At 39.7% G+C, this 10,466-nt stretch overlaps 1 long non-coding RNA gene across 1 annotated transcript in view; it reads right to left on the reverse strand.

Moving 5' to 3' along the window:
* Positions 1–6,551, reverse strand: part of LOC117519472 — a 33,153-nt gene extending 26,602 nt beyond the window's left edge. The window contains exon 1 of the long non-coding RNA XR_004563295.1: positions 6,360–6,551. This is a non-coding gene — a long non-coding RNA (uncharacterized LOC117519472). The remainder of the gene's footprint in view (positions 1–6,359) is intronic.
* Positions 6,552–10,466: the final 3,915 nt, after the last annotated feature.

Here is a 10,466-nt window from a genome sequence, read left to right on the forward strand (position 1 = left end):
TACCAACCCCCAGAGCGAGCACTAGGCAACGGTGGTGAGGAAAAACTCCCTATAAGGAAGAAACCTCAAGCAGACCAGGCTCTTGGGGGTGACCCTCTGCTTGGGCTGTGCCATATATACCTATATACATACGTATATACTTTACAAACATAAATATATACATACATATACACAGTCACTTATATACATATACACCTACCCATATCTATATATCTACATATGCATATACATACCCACACATTCAAATATACAATAAGTCCCACTTATAAATTGAACATTCCATATAAATCAAATGATATTTGCTTCTTTATGATACTTAGACATAATGTTCTTTTGAGTAGTTTCTTAAATCTTACTAAGGTACTACTCATTCTAACCTCTGTTGAACATTTGTTCCATTTCCTCACCCCAACCACAGACACACAAAAACCCTTTACATTTGTTCTTACTGGTGGTTTCATAAAAACTGCACAACCTCTTAAACTATATCTGGATTCCCTCAATCAGAACAGACTCTGGACATGTCTCGGTAAGGCTTGGTTTTTCGCTCGAAATAAAGTTTGAATTGTAATGTAATCGACCAAATCTATGAATTTTAATAAATTTAAAGACACAAATAGAGAATGAGTTGGTTCACGATATTGTTTATTGCAGATGATTCGTATGGCTCGTTTTTGCAAAAGGAATATTGGATTGGTATTTGATTTGTAAGTGTTTCCCCATGACTCAACACAATATGTCATATATGGTACCATCAGAGAATGATATAAAGTAAGTAACCCTTCTTGCGGCAGTAGGTCTTTGGCTTTATACAAAATGGCTATAGGTTTTGACAATTTTGATTTCACATAATTTATATGTGGTTTCGAGCTAAGTTTATTATCAATTATAACACCTAAAAATGTATTCTCTGTTACTAACTCAATTTCCTTATTGTTTATAGTTAAATTTTTACATTTGGGTGCCTGTTTATTTCCAAATATAATACATTTAGTTTTCCCAACGTTGAGTGACAAATTATTAGTGTCAAACCAAACCTTAAATTTTTCGTTCTTTCTCCACTATGTCCAGAAGCTGTTCAAGATTTTCACTGCTACAGAACACAGTTGTATAATCCGCAAAAAGGACACATCTCAGTGAACTCGACACCCAACTTATATCATTTATATAGACTATAAACAACAAAGGACCCAGCACTGAGCCCTGCGGGACCCCACAAGTGACATCCCTGAGTTCAGAATTTGTGTTATTGAATTGAACATACTGAAATCTGCCTTGTAAATAACTAGCTATCCATTCATATGCCAGACCTCTGATTCCATATTTCTGCAGTTTAATTAATAGTATTCCATGGTTAATTGTGTCAAATGCTTTCTGTAAATAAAAAAAACACCTATTGTGTATTGTTTATTGTCAATTGCAGTTGCTATACTTTCCACAAAGTCCAACAAAGCATGTGATGTAGTTCGAGACCTTCTGAATCCATATTGTTCTTCACAAATGATGTTATGCTTCAGTAAATAATCATTTAATCTTTTAGCAAATATTTTTTCCAAAATTTTGGAAAATTGTGGCAGGAGTGATACAGGTCTATAATTAGAAAATGTGTGTTTGTCACCAGTTTTAAACAGAGGAATTACTTTGGCTATTTTCATTTGAGAAGGAAATTTACCAGTACTTAGTGACATATTGCAAATATAATTGAACGGTTTTACTATACAATCAATAACTTTTTTTAATAAAGCCATATCCAAATTATTAAAATCAGTCGATTTCTTACTTTTTGAACCATGAACCAGATCAAGTATTTCCCTTTCATGAGTACCACCAATGAACATTGAAACAGATTTGTTAAACGTTGAATTATTTACCCAGAAGTTATTAATTGATGAGTCAATTTTACTGGCAAGATTTTTACCCACATTAACGAAGTATTCATTAAAGTGTTCAGCAATAGACTCGTCGTTATCAATCGTGATGTAGTTGTTACTCTGAAAAAATGAAGGATAATCTCTACTTACTCTATTCTTTTTTACTATTTCATTTAATATGTTCCATGTGTTTTTGATGTTATTTCTATTTTTGATAAGTAGCTCATTATAATATGTTTTTTACTGAGTCTCATGATATTGATTAACTTATTCTTATATGTTTTATACTTACTTTCAGCTTCCTTAGTTTGTAGTTTTATGAATTGTTTATATAGTACGTTTTTCTTTTTACATGCCCTCTGAAGCCCCTTAGTTATCCATGGTTTGTTGCTATATTGATTTCTATATATTTTGTCAACAAATGGACAGTGTTTATTATACAAACTGGAAAAAATGGAAATGAAAGCATCATATGACCTGTCAACATCATCAACAAAAACATCTGACCAATTCTGACTTGATAAATCCTCCCTTAAATTATCAATTGTTTCAGGTGTTACTTTTCTACTCATGAATTTGATATTGCTTCAATACTTACAACAACCCTCCAATGCAAAGACTGAGAAAACTGGCAAGTGATCACTGATATCACTGACCAGTAGTCCCCCACTAAGATTACCGGATATAACGTTAGTTAAAATATTGTCAATGAGAGTTGTTGAGTCCATAGTTATTCTGCTAGGATGAATGATGGTTGGAAACAGTCCTAAACAGTACAAGGTGTTTATAAATGAGGTAATTTGTGGATGATTGTGAGGGTTTAAAAAATCTATATTGAAATCTCCACAGACAAATAAATGCTTATTTCTGTTGATTTTGTTGTATATTCCTAAGATAATGTCTTCAAAAGTGTCAATATTTGTCCCAGGAGCTCTGTAAATGCAACTAACAACTATGTTTTTGGAGTTTATAGATGTCATTTCTATGGTAACACATTCCATGATGTTGTCCACTGTAAATGACATGTTGTTGATGAGTTTACAGTTATAATCTGACCTTACAAACAATGCAACGCCTCCGCCCCTTCTCGTCTGCCTATTAACCAGGAACAATTCATAACCATCAAGATATACCAGATCTTATTATCCTCATTTAACCATGTTTCTGAAATTGCAATAACTGAAAAACGTTTTTTGGATGTTTTCAAACAATCATTAATAGTGGACAGATTACAAGAAAGACTTCTGCTGTTGAAATGTATGATTGAAAAATCTTCATCATTGATTTTATAATTTTTGAATTGTTCTTCTGTAAAATATTTGCACTGTCTCAGAGTTATTATAATTAAATGTATCTAGACAGAGCTCCTGGGCAGAAATAAACAGATCATTATCCTTAGTCATTATGTCTCTCTTGTCTCCGGGTGTAGATGATGTGGATGAGTGGGTTGCTCCAGTCTGCATCATGGTGCTGTGATGTGTTTGAGTCCTCATACCTATTGTTCATATTTGTGCAGCTCCTCGATGTTCCTTATTGCCATAACCTTTGCTTGTTCTGGTGATCCGTTCAGTTTGATGAATATTTTACAGTTTGAAGTCCATGTGTGCTGGATTTTTCCCTGTTTCTTTAAGAAGCGTGCTTTCCTGGCGATGTCGGCATTCCGTTTGGTGAGATGTTCATTGATGAATACGTTTGTCCCTTTCAGTTTTCTTCCTTGTTTTAACAGTGCTGTTTTGTGTTTTCTGTTGATGAATCTCATGATGACGGTTCGTTTATCATCGTCATTTCTCCGGGGCAGAGGGTGGCACGCTTCAATGTTATTTAAATCCATTTCTATACCTTTAGACAGGAGGAAATCAACAACCTGTTTTTCCACAGAGCTGACCTCCTGTTCACTGGGATCCCCTCCGCTCTCATCTGTTACCGCCCGTGTGTAGGACCGTGGTTTGATGTGAAGACCTGTGATGATGACGTCGTTGATTCTGGTGTACTGCTCCAATTCAGCCACTCTATTTTCCAGCTGCACCAGATGCCGGTCTTTCTCGGCGTTCTGGAGCCGTAATGCCTTCACCTCCTCCACCAGATCCATGATTGATTTCTGTTGCTGCTTCACAACAGAAATCTCCTCTGATAGAAAGTCCAGAGATTTTTTTAATATCGTCACCTTCCTCCACTGTCAGAACCTTCTTAGGCCCCATGGTCGGCTTATGGGCAGCTTGATGATCGCCGATGTTAACAGCCTGCGTTGTTTGTCACCGGGATGGATCTGCACTGCGCTGGTGCCGCGCGGCCTCGGTGTTTCCGCGCTGATGGATCCGCGGTGGCTGCACGAGGCCTCGGGGAAGTGGCACTCGTGGCGCGCGGCTTTAATGATGCAGCGCGCGGCCTCAGTGAATTCACCACGTTGGGCGGGCCTCGGACGTTGTTGCTGTCCAGTCGCGAGGCTAAGTTGCCGGTTGAGGTGGTATTCCCACTGTCCGGGTTGGCAAACACCGGCGTGGCAGATGGCAACTACAAACACCACCTCTGAAAACTCAGGTACAAACTTTTTGCAGCTCGCTCTGACGACACGCAGCTCTCTAGTGGTTTGAGGTGCAGTTTTATCACACAGCACAATGCCACAGATGTCACAAGATTTGAGGGAGCGTGCAGTTGGCATGCTGACAGCAGGAATGTCAACCAGAGCTGTTGCTCGTGTATTGAATGTTCATTTCTCTACCGTAAGCCGTCTCCAAAGGCGAATTCAGAGAATTTGGCAGTACATCCAACCAGCCTCACAACCGCAGACCACGTGTAACCACACCAGCCCAGGACCTCCACATCCAGCATGTTCACCTCCAAGATCATCTGAGACCAGCCACTCGGACAGCTGCTGAAACAATCGGTTTGCATAACCAAAGAATTTCTGCACAAACTGTCAGAAACCGTCTCAGGAAAGCTCATCTGCATGCTCGTCGTCCTCATCGGGGTCTCGACCTGACTCCAGTTCGTCGTCGTAACAGACTTGAGTGGGCAAATGCTCACATTCGCTGGCGTTTGGCACGTTGGAGAGGTGTTCTCTTCACAGATGAATCCCGGTTCACACTGTTCAGGGCAGATGGCAGACAGCGTGTGTGGCGTCGTGTGGGTGAGCGGTTTTCTGATGTCAATGTTGTGGATCGAGTAACCCATGGTGGCGGTGGGGTTATGGTATGGGCAGGCATCTGTTATGGACGAAGAACACAGGTGCATTTTATTGATGGCATTTTGAATGCACAGAGATACCATGACGAAATCCTGAGGCCCATTGTTGTGCCATACATCCAAGAACATCACCTGCATGAGGCAAATGGTGGTCACACCAGATACTGACTGGTATCCACCCCCAATAAAACAAAACTGCACCTTTCAGAGTGGCCTTTTATTGTGGGCAGTCTAAGGCACACCTGTGCACTAATCATGGTGTCTAATCAGCATCTTGATATGGCACACCTGTGAGGTGGGATGGATTATCTCAGCAAAGGAGAAGTGCTCACTATCACAGATTTAGACTGGTTTGTGAACAGTATTTGAGGGAAATGGTGATATTGTGTATGTGGAAAAAGTTTTAGATCTTTGAGTTCATCTCATACAAAATGGGAGCAAAACCAAAAGTGTTGCATTTATATTTTTGTTGAGTGTATATATATATATTGTTTACTGGCAGATATTACTTGCATTAGCATTGTCACATGACTAAAATCTAACCACAAATAGTAAAATAAACCATGAATTTCAAATCTGCAAATTGCAATCAAAGGAAGACGCGGCTATTTAGAAGTTAGGCCATAAATTTAAAACATTTATAATATTTTGAAAAAGGTGAGAAATTATGCAAATTATAGATGATTAGCAGATAAGGGATAAGATATGTTAATTGTGGGGTTTGCACAGTTTAAAGTAAGAACAATAATAAACAAAATATTACATTTTACAATTTGGCCATTAGTCATAAATGCATCCTGTTAAAGACTGTTTCTCCTAGACTTTCGGCTTTGTGCATGCTTATAAATGTTGTCATCAATATAACTGCGAAAAATAAAAAAAATACATCTGTGTAATCAGGCAGCCAAAACAGTGGAGAGGTCTGCATGCAAATTAAAACAGAGTGCTGCTCCACACACATCAAGATCCAAAATCCACCAGCTACCAAAATCTACCACCTCCACTGAGGAGAAAAAAAAATACAAAATGGGAAAAAACTGAACAGAGCAGAGGTAAAACGAGCACTCACAGGGACCAGGAGTGTGCATCTGATGGAAACATGAATTCACAGAAAAGGGGTCAAGTTAGGCCCAGGAAGGGGGACAACACAGTGTGGTCAGTGCCAGATGTGTCCTAAGGAATCTCAAAGAGAGGGAGGGGAAGGCCCAGAAAGAGTGGAAAGGGGAGCAGAGATCAACAAATGGTGACAGATGGTTCACAAGTTATTAACTACATAAAGTTTTAAAAGTTTGTTCAGTATCTTACTTGAGACGTTTTACTTATTATACTAAACTGGTATGTAGAATTTATTGCAGAATTTTTCTTTAGTTGTAATTTAGTTTTCAGTTGTAGTGTTTGTCCATTTTAGTGTAACACACAGAAGTTGGGTCCCTCAATTTTTCAGGGAATGACTCTGAAGAAATAATAATAATAAACACCCCTGACATCGGGGTGAACGTGAAGCATTCTTGTAAAGTGCTTTGAGCGTCTGATGCAGATGCAAAAGCACTATATAAATGTAGTTCATTTCACACACCTAGAAATGCTGAGAAATGCAGAGTAAGATGTTTTCCAGAAATGCACCTGTTAAATCTCTCGGTGAGGCGTAAAATTAGCATTAAAATACATCAGAGACCACTAATTATTACTGCATGTGTGCAGATAGAGACTTACAATGATCCTTGATTAATTGTTTAAAAAAACACTTTGTGCTCTGCGTCTTACTTTGAATTCAGACGATGCACTGTATCAAAAGGAAAGTGCATTTGGATGCACCCCAAGTGCACTTGGGATGCATCCAAATGCACTCACTAACTACCACACCTATTCCTAATCCTCATCAATCCAGCATCCCCGAACCATCCACCAGGTGGCACACGCATCTATGGGATATTATATAGGAAAAAAAAAAAAAGGATTGATCTGGTGCATCAAACTTCACCAAATGTGAAAAGCTTTGTCCTGATTATATGCACTTTTAATTTTGTGAGCTTATATGATTACAGCATTTATTGTTTTTGAGTTATTGTGTTAACAATGTTGAGGGGTTGGACTCATCTATCTGTTCAGTCAATGTTTTTTATAGGTTTACACGTCTCAGCATTTCCAAATTATTAATGTGCCATGCTCCAAACTGCATTAGTTATGACAATTTCTGGTACTCATAAAAATGGGCAAAGATGTGTGTAGATATAATCATTGTGACATTCTGTCTCCACGTAAAAAGAAGGTGGTGAGGTTCATCAGATCTTCAGGCATGCACTGGTTTGGACTCATTTATCTGTCTCATCACTCACTGCTGTTCAGAGGATATAGAAATATCTTTGTTCATGCAGTGTTTAAAACCACAGTGTGCAGGATTTAGTGCCATCTAGTGGTGAGGCTGCAGATTGCATTATGTTGTCGCTGGTCATGATTTTGTTTTTCTTCAAGTTTTTGCTTATTTGTCTTGTGATAAGTAACATCGATGATCCTACATTGTCACAAAAAAACAAGGGTTTTCAAGTATGTCCCTTTAGGGCTACTGTATCAATATGGCAGCGCAACATGGCAGCTCCAATGAGGGGGGACTACTCCCATGTAGATATGAAGGCCTCAGTCTCAGCTTACAAAAATATATTTTGTTGCAGATAATTAAGCATTAATGAATGCATTATGGATGCTATATTCCACTTATGCTAATAAACGCCCCTAAATCCTACATACTGTAGCTTTAAGTAGGTTGTGTAAATGCATGTTGGAGTGCATGTTTTGTACATTTGTGTATGTTTTGTTTTGTTTTGTTTTGTTTTGTTTGCGTGACTGCTAAGCCAGTCAACAAAAAGGTCCAGTCCCAGTGTGGTCTTCTCTGTGTCTATCTCAGGTAGAGTACGTTGCTGCTAATGCCCTCTAAGATCCCTGCAACGCTATCCTACGAGCCCCCACTCTCTCCCACAATCCTCTTTGCTCCCTGGGCCCCTAAGCACCTTGGCGTAGGGAAGGTGGCTCGCTGCGGATTGTCTTAATCTCTCCTTTTCCTTCAGAAAAGGGCTAAGCCAACCCGAATGTCACTCTCCCTATCACTCCAAAAACCAATTGGTTACATGGATATTTTTTCTCTCTTCTCTCCTCCGTATCTGTTTTTCTCACCTCTCACCTCTCAACTTCTTCCCAATTTCCTATTTTTTCCACTCAGGAGAAGTTGAGTCAACTTTTTGGTTCAAGTGAAATAGGAAAAGCAGCTTTAAACAACAGCTTTAGCGCACTGTGGTGGAGGTCTTAACGGTATGCAGGATTAAGGATGTGTGTTTAAAATTTTACCTTTAAAAAAAAAACAAGTGTGTGAAATTGGAACACAAAGTTTCCATCGATACACAATGAGTCGGATTTAACAAGAAGTCGCACATTCTCCAACTTAAAAATGTGACTAAATGCTGACAAACTTTTTGGGGGGGTTAAGCCTCTATGTTAGCGCTAACTACATGTAGCAGCTACGTTGATGAGCAAAGGTCGTTCCAAAGTTAAGAGAAATTAATAAAAAATAAACCTTAAAAACAACAGCATGGTTTTTTTTTCTCTCTCTCTCTCTCTCCCTCTCTCTTGGACCAGTAAATCCTGCGCCTGTCTTTTAAGTCTCCTGTGTTTTGGGTTTTTTGGGATGTTTTTAGCACAGATGCTATTAGCCTCCATGTTAATCCCCTTGGAGAATAAACTCATTAGAACATTAATCACTGGATTCTAATTACTTCTCTTTCTTTCTCTCCCTCATCCTCTTTCTCTAATTCAGGTACTTAAATGCCATTTTTTTTACCCTTACATGGGGAAGTTACAGTAAAATGAATAAATAACTGGTGGATAAAGTTTGTACGTACTGTTTTTAGCATTAGTAAACTGTAACTGAACAAGTAATAGTGTTCAGTTGATTGAGATTTTAATGGCTGGAGTATTATTTTTTTTAATAGGCAAACACCAGCAAACTTAAATATCAGCTGCCACCAGTCCTCTAACTTAAATAAAAAGGCTTGTTTCTGCGCTGCGGGAACTAGCAGGTCAGTTTTGGGGTTCTGACACCTATGCACATATCTCCACTGCAGGGGTTGCCCCATCAAAGTGATTATTCAGAATCTTTTGCAACATCAGACAAGTCTGTGCTACTGGGTATGTACTTCTGAGCTGCCCTAAAACGCCGCTGGGCAGAGCTCAGTGCTCAATGGTGACAACGACAAGGTGACAACGTTGCCAAGTGGCATTCATGAAAGAAAACAGAAACAAGCACAAGAACCACAATGGAGAGAAAACGCGACAGTTTCACTCATGAGGAGGTACAGGTGACGGGCAATGTCCAGTGAGCATTTACATCCTGCAGGAGGAATACAAAAATGCAAAAACATCAGCGGAGGTGAATACCTGCAGAATTAAACACACCGTAAAAAAGTGCAGACAGAAAAGTTGGTGCAGGTGTTATGTGCTGATGCGGGTCAGAGAACCGAACCAGCATCTGACAAGGGCCCAGCACTAAATAACCAGAAACTGGTTCCAAAAAACAAAACAAATTTATTTCCCTCCTGTGCAATAATTTGTGTACAACATAAATGTTCGGTTGTCTGGCGAGGTGAAGGACGGCGCGCTCTCCAGCGCCCAAATGGATCAAAGCCCGGCGCTTCTGGACTCAGATTCACCGCCGAACACCCCCCAGGTGAATACGACAAACTGACTCTGTGAAGGATGGAAAAGGTGAGGTAAGTCAACAGAGCTACAATAAATATCATTCAGAGGCACACACTATCAGCAACACATTCAGGTCTGAATTTAAACTTTATGTAAATGAGCAGCTTCTCACAACAGGTGGAGGATCATCAATCCGTACGCCACGACAGTGAGGAGCAAACTGCACAATTCTCATCAATGTTCAACTATACTGCGTAACAAAATACCAAATTACTGTTAACACTTATTCAGACAATCATCACCTCTGATGTGTGCCGACAGCATGTGTCCCTCACCCGTCCTCCTTCACAGGCACGATGTGTCAAACCCTGGCGCGGTCCTCAGCGTCTCACAAACGAACGTCACAAGGTCGAGTTCCCGGCAATTCTGCTCGAATCACTCATGGCTTAAATGCAGAACGCCATCTCATTATCTGCTTCAGCTGAAAGTCTTTAAGTTTGCACGTGAGCATCATCCACAGGTGCTGCAAGTCATTAGACCTGCACGTGAACATCCTCCACAAGTGCAGCCAATAGTGCTGATGAGGGTGAAGGACTCTTCCGCCAGCACCTTCTCCACAGAAAAAAAACAGTTTGCATACCACCTGGAGAGCAAAGAAAAGAAAACACCAAAATGAAAATGTCCAGCCAAACCCCCCAACACACAACAGCAGGACTGCAACAAGAG

The sequence above is a fragment of the Thalassophryne amazonica genome, chromosome 10, assembly GCF_902500255.1.
Source record: "Thalassophryne amazonica chromosome 10, fThaAma1.1, whole genome shotgun sequence".
NCBI lineage: Eukaryota > Metazoa > Chordata > Actinopteri > Batrachoidiformes > Batrachoididae > Thalassophryne > Thalassophryne amazonica.